A 12,563-nucleotide genomic window follows, 5' to 3' on the forward strand; every position below is an offset into this window, starting at 1 on the left:
ACAAACTTGTAGTTTAGCCTGAAAGCAATTTTCACTTATTTTCCTACTGGCATTTGAGATGCCCTGTTCAGTCATTCTTTGCTTTAATAAGTATGTTTTGGAAAATGCAAATTGGGAAGGAAGTTTCATAAATGGGAACTTTCTAAAGCTCCAGAAAAATATTATTACTGAAGAAAGTTTCATAAATTGAGGGCTTTCTCAACCTCTTGAAAATTCTTGCTGCTGAAGGAAGATGCTATGTAGCTGATGTAGCCAAGTGCTATGTCATCTTCATTAATAAAATTGGATCTACACTGGAGTCCTGAGTTGTGTGAGCATCATAATAAACTTATAACAAGTTCTTCTTGATCTTTGGATGACTGTCAAAAACCAATATTATCTCAAATTCCTGGACATAGACTAATCTGTTCTTTATTTCTATGCCAATTTTAACAAAGTTACCTGTTTAAATTATATCTGCTTACCATTTAAACAGATTAATAGTTTCTTATTCTAAAGATTTCTTTTTGATATTTAAAAACCTATTGCAAATCAGATCTCCCCTGTAAATGCAGAAGTCTGGAGGTAAAACAACATAGAGACTTTTAAATCTCTAAACATTGGGCAAAATGACTGATTTAACTGATATTTGGATTGCTGTATTTTATTTACCCTATACTATTTACTAGTCTTTTGAAATGCTGTTGCCATTACATATTTTTACTTTTATTGCTTTATATTGAAATTTGTCATCATAACTCTGCAGTGAATATTTTTGGGACACTTTAGGTTCATGATTGCGACACTAACACTATCTTTGGAACCATTAATAGGACTCTGAGGTCTACTGAGCTATAATAACTGCTTTATTCCTGCTGATATCAAGTACATAAAGGGACATCTTAATTTATTTTTTTAATACAACATACAGATGCTGAACTGATACCCCAAATAGGTTACATTTTAGATTGGTTTTCTTGCTTTTTAAATGTTGGTGTTTAATTTTTCAAGTTTATACTATACCAGGTAAATGGGTCATAGATTTTCCATAAATTTTCAAATCAAATATCTCACAGTAGTTAGGTAACATAGCTTTGGGAGTTGATTCTCTTCTCGATCAGAGTGTACTAGATTTGTTTGTTTTTATGGGGAGGAAGTAATTTAAGTGTGCAAAAATCAGATTGTGATGGTTATACAGTTCTGTAAATATACTTTAAAAATACTAAATTGTGTACTTAAACTGAGTGATTTTATGGTATGTAAATTATATTCCTATAAACTTTTTATGAAGAATAAATATAATAAAGGTAAAAAGCAAACTAGGTTTTTACTTTTATATTGAAATAGTAATACACAATTGCCTAGTCTCGCCTACATCTTAAATACTAAAAAACCCATGAATTTTCAGTTACGTTGTTAGTTTTTTCTGTTAACTTTTTCTACTTAAAAAAAAAAAAAAAAAAAGCGATTACATATGGTGGCAATCTGTGGTAATTTATTAATTTTAATTTACTTTTTATTTTTTATTTTTTGTTAGTCCTAACCCAAGGACATTTTTTCCATTGGTTTTTTTTTTTTTTTTTTTTTTTTTTAGATACAGTGGAAGAAAGTGAGAGAGCGAGAGAGAGAGAAACATCAATATGACAGAGACACATAAATCGGTTGCCTCCCACATGTTGGGGGAACCTTCAACCCAAGTACATGCCCTTGACCAGGAACTGAACCTGACACTCTTGTATTCACAGGGGTGATAGGCTAACAACTGAGCCAGAACATCTAGGGCATTTTTTTTAAAAAGGGGAAATGATTTGAAACTTTGTTCGTGTGTATGACTGTCATGGAATCCTGCAGTGATCCTTGACATTCTCATTCTCCATTAACCAAACAGCATCACCTCCTACCTAGTTTTTACTGCAGTTGCTTCAATAATGAATTTAAACCTCAGTCTCTGGTTTGTTATCCCCGTCATCAGCAATCCACTGATGCCTAGTATAAACAAAAGAATCTGCATGTGGCGGGGGTGGGGGGTGGGGCAAGAATAAAGAGTAAGCATGGAGTATGATCAGCCAGTGTTTGAAAAACAGTGTGTACACTTTGTTCCTTTTCTATTATGTTTGGAGTCTGGAGCTTAAGACCCTCCATACCAATGTTTGTGGAACTGGAAATACATTGAGGACCCTCTATCAGGGTAGTAGTAGAGTTACTGGTGTTAAGAATCTGTGCTCCAGCCCTAGTTCTGCCACATAGGAGGTATATGCTCATGGATGTATCGCTAAAATTCTTTATGAGTAAAATGGAGATAAAACAATATCGAGCTTCTTTTATTATCTTGTTAAATGAGACAATATTAGAGAAAACTTTAAAACTCTTTAATATTACAAACATGTTATTTCAGTGATTAGCAGGTTGAATGCTGAATCTTCTTTTTGTATAACTCTGTGAACATGTCAAGGCAACATATTCTAAAATCTTTATCTATTGCAATGTGTGTGTATGGGTGTGGGGGGGGGGCGTGGATATTAGGGAGGCCCAAAACTGGCAATGATGTGTTACAACACCAGAGGAGGGAAAAAACAATTTTGTTTGGTCTGTATAAAATGTGATTATTGGCTAGTCACAAATTATCTTAAGACTGAGGTTCTTATTTAGACCAATAATTAGCTTCAAGATGAGAAGCATAATAAGTTATATTCATATTTAGGTAATTTTTCTATTTACTTATCAGGAACATCTGACCTATATAAGCTGGCTGAAATATATACTTTTTATTGTTGTCTTTTTTTTAGGAATGATATTGACCAATTAAAAGTGAAGTCACATGAATCAAACTTATATACATTGGAGAGATTTTTAAAATATATAAGTGAAGGGGAAAACATATACATTGATTTATAGCATTATGGTCCTCATTCTTCTTTACATTGAAAGGCTCTCTCGAACAAATATGGTCTTAATAATTACATAAGTGTTTGTAAGAGCTGACTATTTAATACCACTTTTTAAATTTATTTTTTAATCGATTTGAGAGACAGAGGAAGGGAGAAGGAGAGAGAGATAGAAACATCGTTGAGAAAGAACATCAATTGGTTGCCTCCTGTACGTCCTCCACTGGGGATTTGGCCCACAATCTGGCCATGTGCCCTGACCAGGAATCGAACTGGCGACCTCTTGGTGCATGGGTCAATGCTCAACCACTGAACCACACCAGCCAGGCTTTAATACCACTTTTTAAGTATTGATTCATCCAGCTGTCCTGACTAGTATGTGTCAAGCACTGTAGAGAATGCTGGGACAGGAAGGTAACGAATGGTCCTATCCTTATGAGGAACCCATACTGTATTAGGATAGATATGTATTTCACAACTCAAGACAGGGCCCTTGAGTATAAAGTGATTCATGGTTTCGAGCAACATTAGGAACAGAATACGAAACCCTGAAGAAAAACTGTCTATTTGGGGTGAAAGGAAAGTCCTCACAGAAAAGATGTCCGTCAGTCTAGGGCTTCAGAATGGTATGGATTTGTCAGAAGAAAGAGAAATATGTTCTATTCCAGGCCTTCAAGAGGAACACTCCCTGTAAAACTTTATAATCCCCACTATGTTCTATCCACAGACCAACTGGATTAACATAAAAATGGCTTGCAGAAGTATGAAAGTGAATAAAAACAGGCCACCCTAAAATTATGGTCTCTTTCTGTAATACCATCATTACTGTGGGATCGTTTAAACAATTAGACAATTTTAACTTTGGTAGAAAAACATCACAAAATTATTAAATGTGGTCTTTCCACTAAAGAGACTTAAAGGACATAGTAATTATTCTTCAGGTCAGTGATTACACTATGTTTGTCTGTGTCTTTATCATTGAACATAGTTTTTATATTAATTTTTTTAAAATTTTGACTTAATTAGGGTGACATTGGTTAATGAAATTATACAGATTTCAAGTGTACGATTCTATAATATATCATCTGTATATTGTACTGTGTGTTCACCACCCAAAGTCAAGTCTCTTTCTATCACCTTCCTCAACCCCTCTTTCATTTTACCTCCCCCCACCCCCTTTTACTCTTCTCTCAGCCCCCCACCTCCCTTCCCTTCTGACAGCTGCCAGTCTATTATTCTCTATATTTATGAGTCTTTTTCTATTTTGTTCATTAGATTCCGCATATAAGTGAAATCATATGATATCTGTCTTTCTCTGATTGACTTATTTCACTTAGCCTAATACTCTCCAGGTGATCCATGCTGCTCTAGTGGTAAGGTTTCATTTTTTTATGGCCAAAAAGTATTCCATTGTGTAAATATATCACAGCTTTTATATCCACTCATGTCCTGATGGGCATTTGGGCTGTTTCCAAATCATGGCCATTTTAACGAATGCTGCAATGAAGATAGGGTGCACATATCATTTCAAATCAGTGTTTTAAGTTTCTTTAGATAAATTCCCAGAAGTGGAATCGCTAGGTCATAAGACAGTTTTGTTTTTATTTTAATTTTTTAGAAAACTCCAAACTGTTTTCCACAGTGAGTGGCTGCACCAATCTGCATTCTCAACAACAGTGCACTAGGGTTCCCTTTGCTCCACATCCTCACCAACACTTGTTTGTTGATTTATTGATGATAGCCATGCTGACAGGTATGAGGTGGTATCTCATTGTGATTTTAATTTGCATTTTTCTGGTGATTAGTGATGTTGAGCATCTTTTCATGGCTACTGACCACTGTATGTCCTGTTTGGTAAAGAATTTGTTCAGTTCCTTTGCCATTTTTAATTGGATTTTTGCAGTTGTTTTTTTATTTTTTATTTTTGTGTTGAGTTATATACGTTCTTTATAAATTTTGGACATTAACCCCTGAATGGATGTATCAGGGAATATGTTCTTCCATTCAGTAGGTTGTCTTTTCATTTTGTTGATGGTTTCCTTTGCTGTGTAAAAATTATAGTTTGATGTAGTCCCATTTGTTTATTTTTCTTTTGTTTCCCTTGTACAAGGAAATAGATTAAAAAAAAATATTTGCTATGAGAAATTTCCAAGATTTTACTTCTTTATTTTCTTTCAGGATTTCTATGGTTTTGAGTCTAACATTTAAGTCTTTAATCCATTTTGAGTTTATTCTTGTATATAGTGTAAAAAGTGGTCTAGTTTCAGTTTTTGCACATATATGTCCAGTTTTCCCAGCACCATTAATTGAATAGACTACTTTGTCAAATATTAATTAACCATAAAGATGTGGATTTATTTCTGTGATCTTTATTCTGTTCCATTGATCTGTATATCTGTGTATGGCAGTATTATGTTGTTTTCATTACTAGGGCTTGTAGTACACTCTGATATCAGGTAGCATGATTCCTCCAACCTTTTTCTTCTTTCTCAAGATTGCTGTGGCTATTTAGGGTCCTTTGTGGTTCCAAATAAATTTTTTGAGTATTTGTTCTACTTCTATGAAATATTCCATTTGTATCTTGATAGGAATTGCTTTGAATCTATAGATTGCTTTGGGTAGTATGGACATTTTAATTATGTTAATTCTTCCTATCCATGAATGTTGAATACGTTTCCACTTACTTGTATCTTCTTCAGTTTCTTTCTTTAGTGTCTTATAATTTTCAGAGCATAGGTCTTTACATCCTTGGTTAAATTTATTCCTAGGTTGTTGATTTTTTCTGCAACTGTAAATGAGAATTTTTTCTTAGTTTCCCTTCCTGGTAGTTTATTATTAGTGTAAAAAAATGCACTAATACAGTTCTTTCTGTATTTCTAGCTGTAGCACAAATGTTGCACCATCAATTTCAACAAAGATACTAGTCATGCAGAAGAAAAGTTAAATGATTTTACAAGTGGGAAAATATTGAGATATGAATATAAAAGGCTAGGGTTTGATATTTGATGACAATTACTTACTTTTAGGCAAGTTATGTTTCTTCTTTGAACTTGAATTTTCTTCTGAAATGGTATCATGCTACTTGACTCCTCATATTATAAAAACTGAGATTTTAGCTTAATGCCAGTTATATTTATTAGAGTTTTTAAAGGGGTATATTAGAATACTTCAACGATTATAATAACAATAGTAATAATGGGAGTTACTAGTTACTGAACACTTACTATGTTCCAGGTACTTTTACATTTTATCAAAAAGAGTGTCATAGTTGAGTCACTTAATTTCTTTGGACTCATGTAGCCCTCCTAACTAATGGAGACATTGGGACAGAAGACCTCTAAGATCCCATCTTATGTCCATAATTAAATAGATAAAGTCATGATACAATACAAAATGTACATTGTGCATTCTTGATTGCCAGTTATTGATAATTGAATAGTATGTATACAGATAATGTAATTTTTAATGGGATTGATAACTATAGAAAGCATTGGGATGCAAATAGGGATGAAAACTGTAACCTCTTGGAAGAGGATCTAATTTCCCAAATTGGGCTCCCAGGAAGGCAACACTGAGATGGAGTCTAGTGTGCAGGAGCTGCAGCACCATCAGAAGAAAGGGTAGGGAGTATTACTGAGCAGAAATGTGAGCTATGATTCAGTCTCATTGTTATCCTCAGCCTGCACCATGGGGAGCTCTCCACCTGTAAGGGACCTTCAGATTGTCCAGAGTTGAAGAGAGTGGCAGGCTTTTATTCCTCTGTGATGTCCAGACATTGGCTGTAGGCTGCCCTCGTAAGGAGCAACGGGTCGTTTTTCAAAGGAATTCTAAAGAGGGACAGGGAACTGAGCTCTGCTTTCTGGCAGCTCTCTCCGCAGCTGGGAAAATAAGTTCTTTGTCCTTCACCAAAGGGGAATGTGGGCAGTCTATCACAACACCCACTACAGAGAGTTAAATCATGCAAAAGAATAAAAGGGCAAAAGTTCAGAGTGTGTTTAGATAATACTGTTATGATACTGTAATAGAGATTTGTGGGAAAGAATAATAGGAAACAATTTTTAGGAAAACAGACCTTTCTGATAGACAAAGGGAAAACCTTGTTTTAAATCCTCACCTGTGGACATTTTTGCATTTATCTTCAGATAGAGCGGGAAGGAGAGGGAGGAAGAGAGAGAAACATCCATGTGAGAGAGATGCATCGAGTGGTTGACACCCACACGACCCCAACCAGGTCCGGGGCAAACTGTAACCAAGGTACGTGCCCTTAGCGGGAACCAAACCTATGACTCTCTGGTCCGCGGGCCGACACCCTAACCGCTGAGCCAAACCGGCCAGGGCAAACCTTGTTTTTGATCAGGCAAATGACATAACTGACCTGGCTTAAGTTTTAAACTTTGTGAATCTTCCACAGAATATTGGATGTATTACATATAGTAGTTACTTGTATATAGATCTATAGATAAGTATATATATTTAACTGTGTATCTATGCAGAAGACATTTCTGAAAATATGAGAAAATGTCAGCACATATTCTATAGTGGTATAGAGAAATGTCTTAATTTCTTTACCAAACTATTTTACAGTATCTTTTAAAAAAAGAAAATTATTTTCCTCATCACAAATTTTGTGTATATGGATGAATGCTTCATATAGCACTTATACACATATTATTTCATTAAAATATCAAGTAAATTGGTAAAGTTGGTAAGATAAGTATTAGTAACATTTACAGGTAAAACGTTGAAGTTTATAGTGTATGGCTTACAAAGGTCACATGGAAAATGTGTAGTGGTGACCTTGATTATTGCAATCAAGTACACAGTTTACCTCAGAATTATTGTTATGTAATCTTATCGTGGGCTGCTATCTTAAAGAATTTAGCTCTATAATCCTTTATATGGGAATTTGCAGATTAATTCAATAGCCTAGTGCTGAATTACTGTTCAATAAAAAGGGCGCCTACTAAGAAGTGTTATTTCCTGAGGATATTAATAACAAAAGTAATCTCTGGGAGAGAGCGCTGGTAACTATAGCATTTGCCTTTTGGCAATGATTTTATTGTCCTTTAAGAAACCATAAAAATAACCCTGCATATCTTAATTTGACTAATTTCCCTTATGTTTTCAAATGCCCAAATCTTATTTCACTGTCAAAATTAAGATTTGTTCTAGCATTCCCTTTACTTAGCTTTCTGCAACATTTATATAAAGTGTCGAATGAAATATAAGTGTAGAGTTAGGTGATATAACATGCATAGTCAAAATTACTTAAAAAAAAAATACAGTACTAGAAGTCATTTCCTGTATTTGTCAGAATATCCTCACACATATTTATTAATATGACTCAACTGTGACTATTTTTCTCATAAATTAACTCAGATTATTTTTTTCAATGATTTAAAATAGTATTCCAAAAATAAAATAAAATAAAACAGTAGTCCAAGTTATAAGTAAAATAAGTTAATTCCATTTAAGTTTATGTATTTTTATATTTCTTAGGAATATATAGGCTGGGTTTATATTTTAAGGAAACTTGGTGTTAAAACAAAATATTTTCTTGTTGTTAAAAAAAATATTTTCTTGTTTGAGAGCATTTACTGATTATATTGAATAGCCTCCATAAGGTGAAACAAGATATAAATGCAAGAAAAGCCATCACCAACAACAGCTACAAAAATATTTTATAGAAATAGTTTTAATGTAGTTAAAATACACGTACGTACTCAGTCTGCAACAGAACGATCTACTGAACGAGATTCTTTGAACAGTAAAGCATTCCAAATACTCATTTCTGCTTGTTTCCAGTTATTTTATATACCTGCTGAAAGGCAGAGCAAATCCAGTCATGGTGATCCATGCCATAGGGCATGATGTTTTAGAAATTTATATGCTTTGCTTAGCAAATAGGAGTTTTTAATTGAAGTGAAATTTAATTTTTTAATGTTTGAGTATTTTTGTGACACCATTAGTTTAATATTGTAACTAAATTATTATAACATATTATTATAAAATGTAGGTACATTTACAGTTTTCCTTATTTGTCATCAGTAATTAAAACATATATAAAAGTAGATTTGGGGATACTCTTTTAATAACATTTTTATTATGGGAAATGCAATCATGTTGACATTAATACTGACAACTACAACTTACTGAGTGCTTCCTATGGGCTGGTCACTTTATATGTAAAGACCCATATACCTACACAGCATCTTTACATCCGTCCTAAACTTATTATGGAAATTTAGAAAATTATGTCTTTGTGTGATACTGTCTTACAGTATTTCATGCATTTTTTAAATCCTCATCCAAGGATATCTTCTTATCGCTTTTGAGAGAGAGAGAGAGAGAAACATCTATGTGAGAGAGAAACATCAAGCAGTTGCCTTCATACCATACATGCCCCGACTAGGGATTGAACTTGAAACCATTTTGGTTCACGGGACATCACTCCAGCCAACTGAGCGACCCGGCCAGGGCTCATGCGTTTTCTTATAACATTCTTCACATATTATCTGGGAAATGTTTGTCTTTCCTGTTAGACTTCATGTAACAAAACAGTGGCATCTTAGTCAGTCTTATTCTTTAGTCCCTGTAATATATTGGGCTCAGAGTACATGCTTAGTAAATCTGTTGTTGAACAAATTTATAAACTCTTTACATGGTATTGTAATATGAAAAGAAACTCTATATGATTATCAAGATTAATATTTAAAGGTTAGTTTAATTCAAATTAAACCTCATTTTATTTAAATTGTGCACTGAATACATCAGATGATTTTAAGTATAAAAATTTTATGATTGGTCTTGAAACTGTGGATGATTTTCAAATACTGAAATGTTTTCAGCCATAACTTGGTATTTAAGTAGAGATTTAAGAAAAAAAACTTAAAGTAATCCTATTATAAAATATTAACATGCAAATAACCTTTAATTTGGAAACTTAGAATTCATATTTTGACAATCTTCTGAAAAAATAATTTCTATCTTTTTATGTGACATAGAATGTAGTAGAACCATGAATGGAAACCGGGATTTGAGATATATTCATTAGTGCTTAGGACTACTATTTTAAGTACCTGATACCAGTTTTCAATATTTTTTGTTTAGTAGTTTTTGACAGCTTCAGACTATAGCATAGAATTGTTATGTGATTTTTCTTAGTTAAAATATTTGTAAGTAAATGTTCTGAACAACCTTTGTTCTCATCCCCACACCTTCATCTACATCTTTATGTTCTTCAATCGCAGTATCTTTGCCAGTTGTCAAATGCACCCTTTTCTGCCTTTATAAATATTTGTAATGAACTACTTCTGCTTATGTTGGGGTTAGGGTGAGAAGTTTATCTTCAGACTGTTCAATGGAAGGATTCTGTAGACATTTGACTTAGTATAAAGTGTTTTAAGTAGCCTCTCATTTTCAATTTAATACATCTTAATATTTTCTTAAATTTTTTACTTCAGCATTGCTATTTTGTGGATAATGCTATTTAATATCAGGGGGAAAAGCTAATTTATTCATTGGTTTAGTTTTAATACTGAATTGTGTCCCCCCACTACAAATTCTTATGCTAAAGCCCTATCCCCTAATAGAACTGTATTTGAACATAGAGATTATAAGGAGATAATTAAGATTATATGAGGTTATAGGATTGTGGCCCTGATCCTGTAGGCTTAGTGTCCATATAAGAAGAGACCCTAGAAAGCATGTGCTTGCTCTCTCTCTCTCTCTCTCTCTCTCTCTCTTCTTGCACCAGGGAAAGGCCATGTGAGTACACAGTCAGAATGTGGCCATCTACAAGCCAGAAAGAGCCTTTAGTTCTATACTATTGTTTTGATGGAAAGTATTTATTATCCATATTCATGAAGATAGCTAAAGTGTGCATACTTTTGTGGCTGCAGCAAGGAGTAGGAATTATAGACCTTATACATTTCTATAATTTTTCCTCCTCAGAAAAGTGTGAAACTTATTTAGGGCAATGCATTGGTAAGTAGCAAAAAAGACCAACTGTAATATATTTCTTTTGATATCCAAGGCAGTTTTTTTTGTTGTTGTTTTTTTTTTTTATCCTCACCCGAGGACACTTTTCCATTTTTTGTTCAGGTAGAGTGGGAGGGAGAGAGAGGAACAGAGAGAGAGAGAGAGAGAAACATCGATGTGAAAGGAACACATCGAGTGGCTGCCACCCGCACAACCGACCAGGGCCGGGGACAAACTGCAACCGAGGTACGCGCCCTTAGCGGGAACCGAACCCGGGTCTCTCAGGACCGCAGGCCGATGCTCTAACCGCTGAGCCAAACCGGCCAGGGCTCCAATCAGTTTTTTTAACAACCAATTTATTATCTAATAAATTATATGTTATGCTACCTTGATGGTAGTAGAACATTTGATGCAAAATAAGGTATGAGTTTTATCCCTGAGTTTTCAAGTTTGAGCAAATTTTTCAGATTCTTGGCAATGTTAAAACTAGAAATTTCTGCATGATTAAGAACTGAATGCTGTTCCAGGACTTTCTAGTGAAAAAGTTTTTATAAATTGATATTTTGGAGATATAATTTTGTAACTTATTAAATTTAAGTTTCCTCTTAATAGGCTCTTCAAAAAATACATGACTGCCTATTACAATCATTATCCTAGAATAGTCCATACTGATGGACTTATGTAAAGAAATTCTTATTATGTGTGTTTTCCTTAATAGGAGAGCCTTTATTTTGCTACTGTCAGTTTATTGAATAGAGAGTGCAGCGAATTAAAAATGCTTATGGCTAATATGGAAGATTATCTATAAAGAAATAGCTACTTTATTTTTAAAGTCAAGAAGTTTGTTCAGTTAAGATATAGAAAATCTATATCTGAAATGTGACTAACCAGACCACCTACTCTACTTTTAGGGGAAATATACCCAAAACAAATTAATAGCATGGACTTAAGTAAGATATGCAAATATATTTCAGTGTATATGGGTCAATATATATTGAATTGTCTCTTTTTCTAGAGGTATTAATTAAGTAATAAAATAGCAAAATATATATGATATGGTGTAGCATTATTACACTAAGAATATTAACTAATCCATTTATGATACAAATTGAATTAAGAGGTGATTTTTCCTTAGTTGTACGAAACTGGTTATCTAATTTACTTGATGCTGTTTTACAGTACAAAAAGGTTTTTATCTGTGAGTTGTTTGCTTAGTTCCTATAGAGCGAACTATTGTAACCATTTCCCCAAACTGTTGTTAAAGGAATGGCATTGATTATTTTTTCTGAAACAGACACAGTTTCAGAAAAAAATTCATTTAATAGTCAGAAATGAATAAGCTGCATTTCAGAGAATGAAAAGCCAGTGGGTGGTAATTTAATACATTATTTGTATATAAATGAATACACATAATGTGAATTGATGATGATGATGATAATAAAAACTTGGGCCCATAAATTTGAAGTACATACTTAGGTACTAGCCCCCTGCCCCCAGTCCTATTTCCTATATGGTTGCTAGACCCAACCATATATATACTATTTCAAGCCCTGGATAAACTGAGGGACATAACTTTGAAAAAGGTAGGAGATAGTCTTCAAATTAACAAGCAGTTATTTATTGTTCTTTTTTCAGTACCAGTGGTAAGAGAGAGTAAATGTTGATTCTTTTATTCCTTGCTTCATTGGTGATGAATTGAAGCAAATTTGATTCAGACAA

At 33.6% G+C, this 12,563-nt stretch overlaps 1 protein-coding gene across 6 annotated transcripts in view; it reads left to right on the forward strand.

The window, feature by feature from the left end:
• EPHA7 (EPH receptor A7) overlaps positions 1 to 12,563 on the forward strand; it is a 172,011-nt gene that overhangs the window by 63,420 nt on the left and 96,028 nt on the right. The gene's annotated exons all lie outside the window — the stretch shown is intronic.

This window comes from Molossus molossus, unplaced genomic scaffold, assembly GCF_014108415.1.
Source record: "Molossus molossus isolate mMolMol1 unplaced genomic scaffold, mMolMol1.p scaffold_m16_p_8, whole genome shotgun sequence".
Taxonomy (NCBI): Eukaryota; Metazoa; Chordata; class Mammalia; order Chiroptera; family Molossidae; genus Molossus; species Molossus molossus.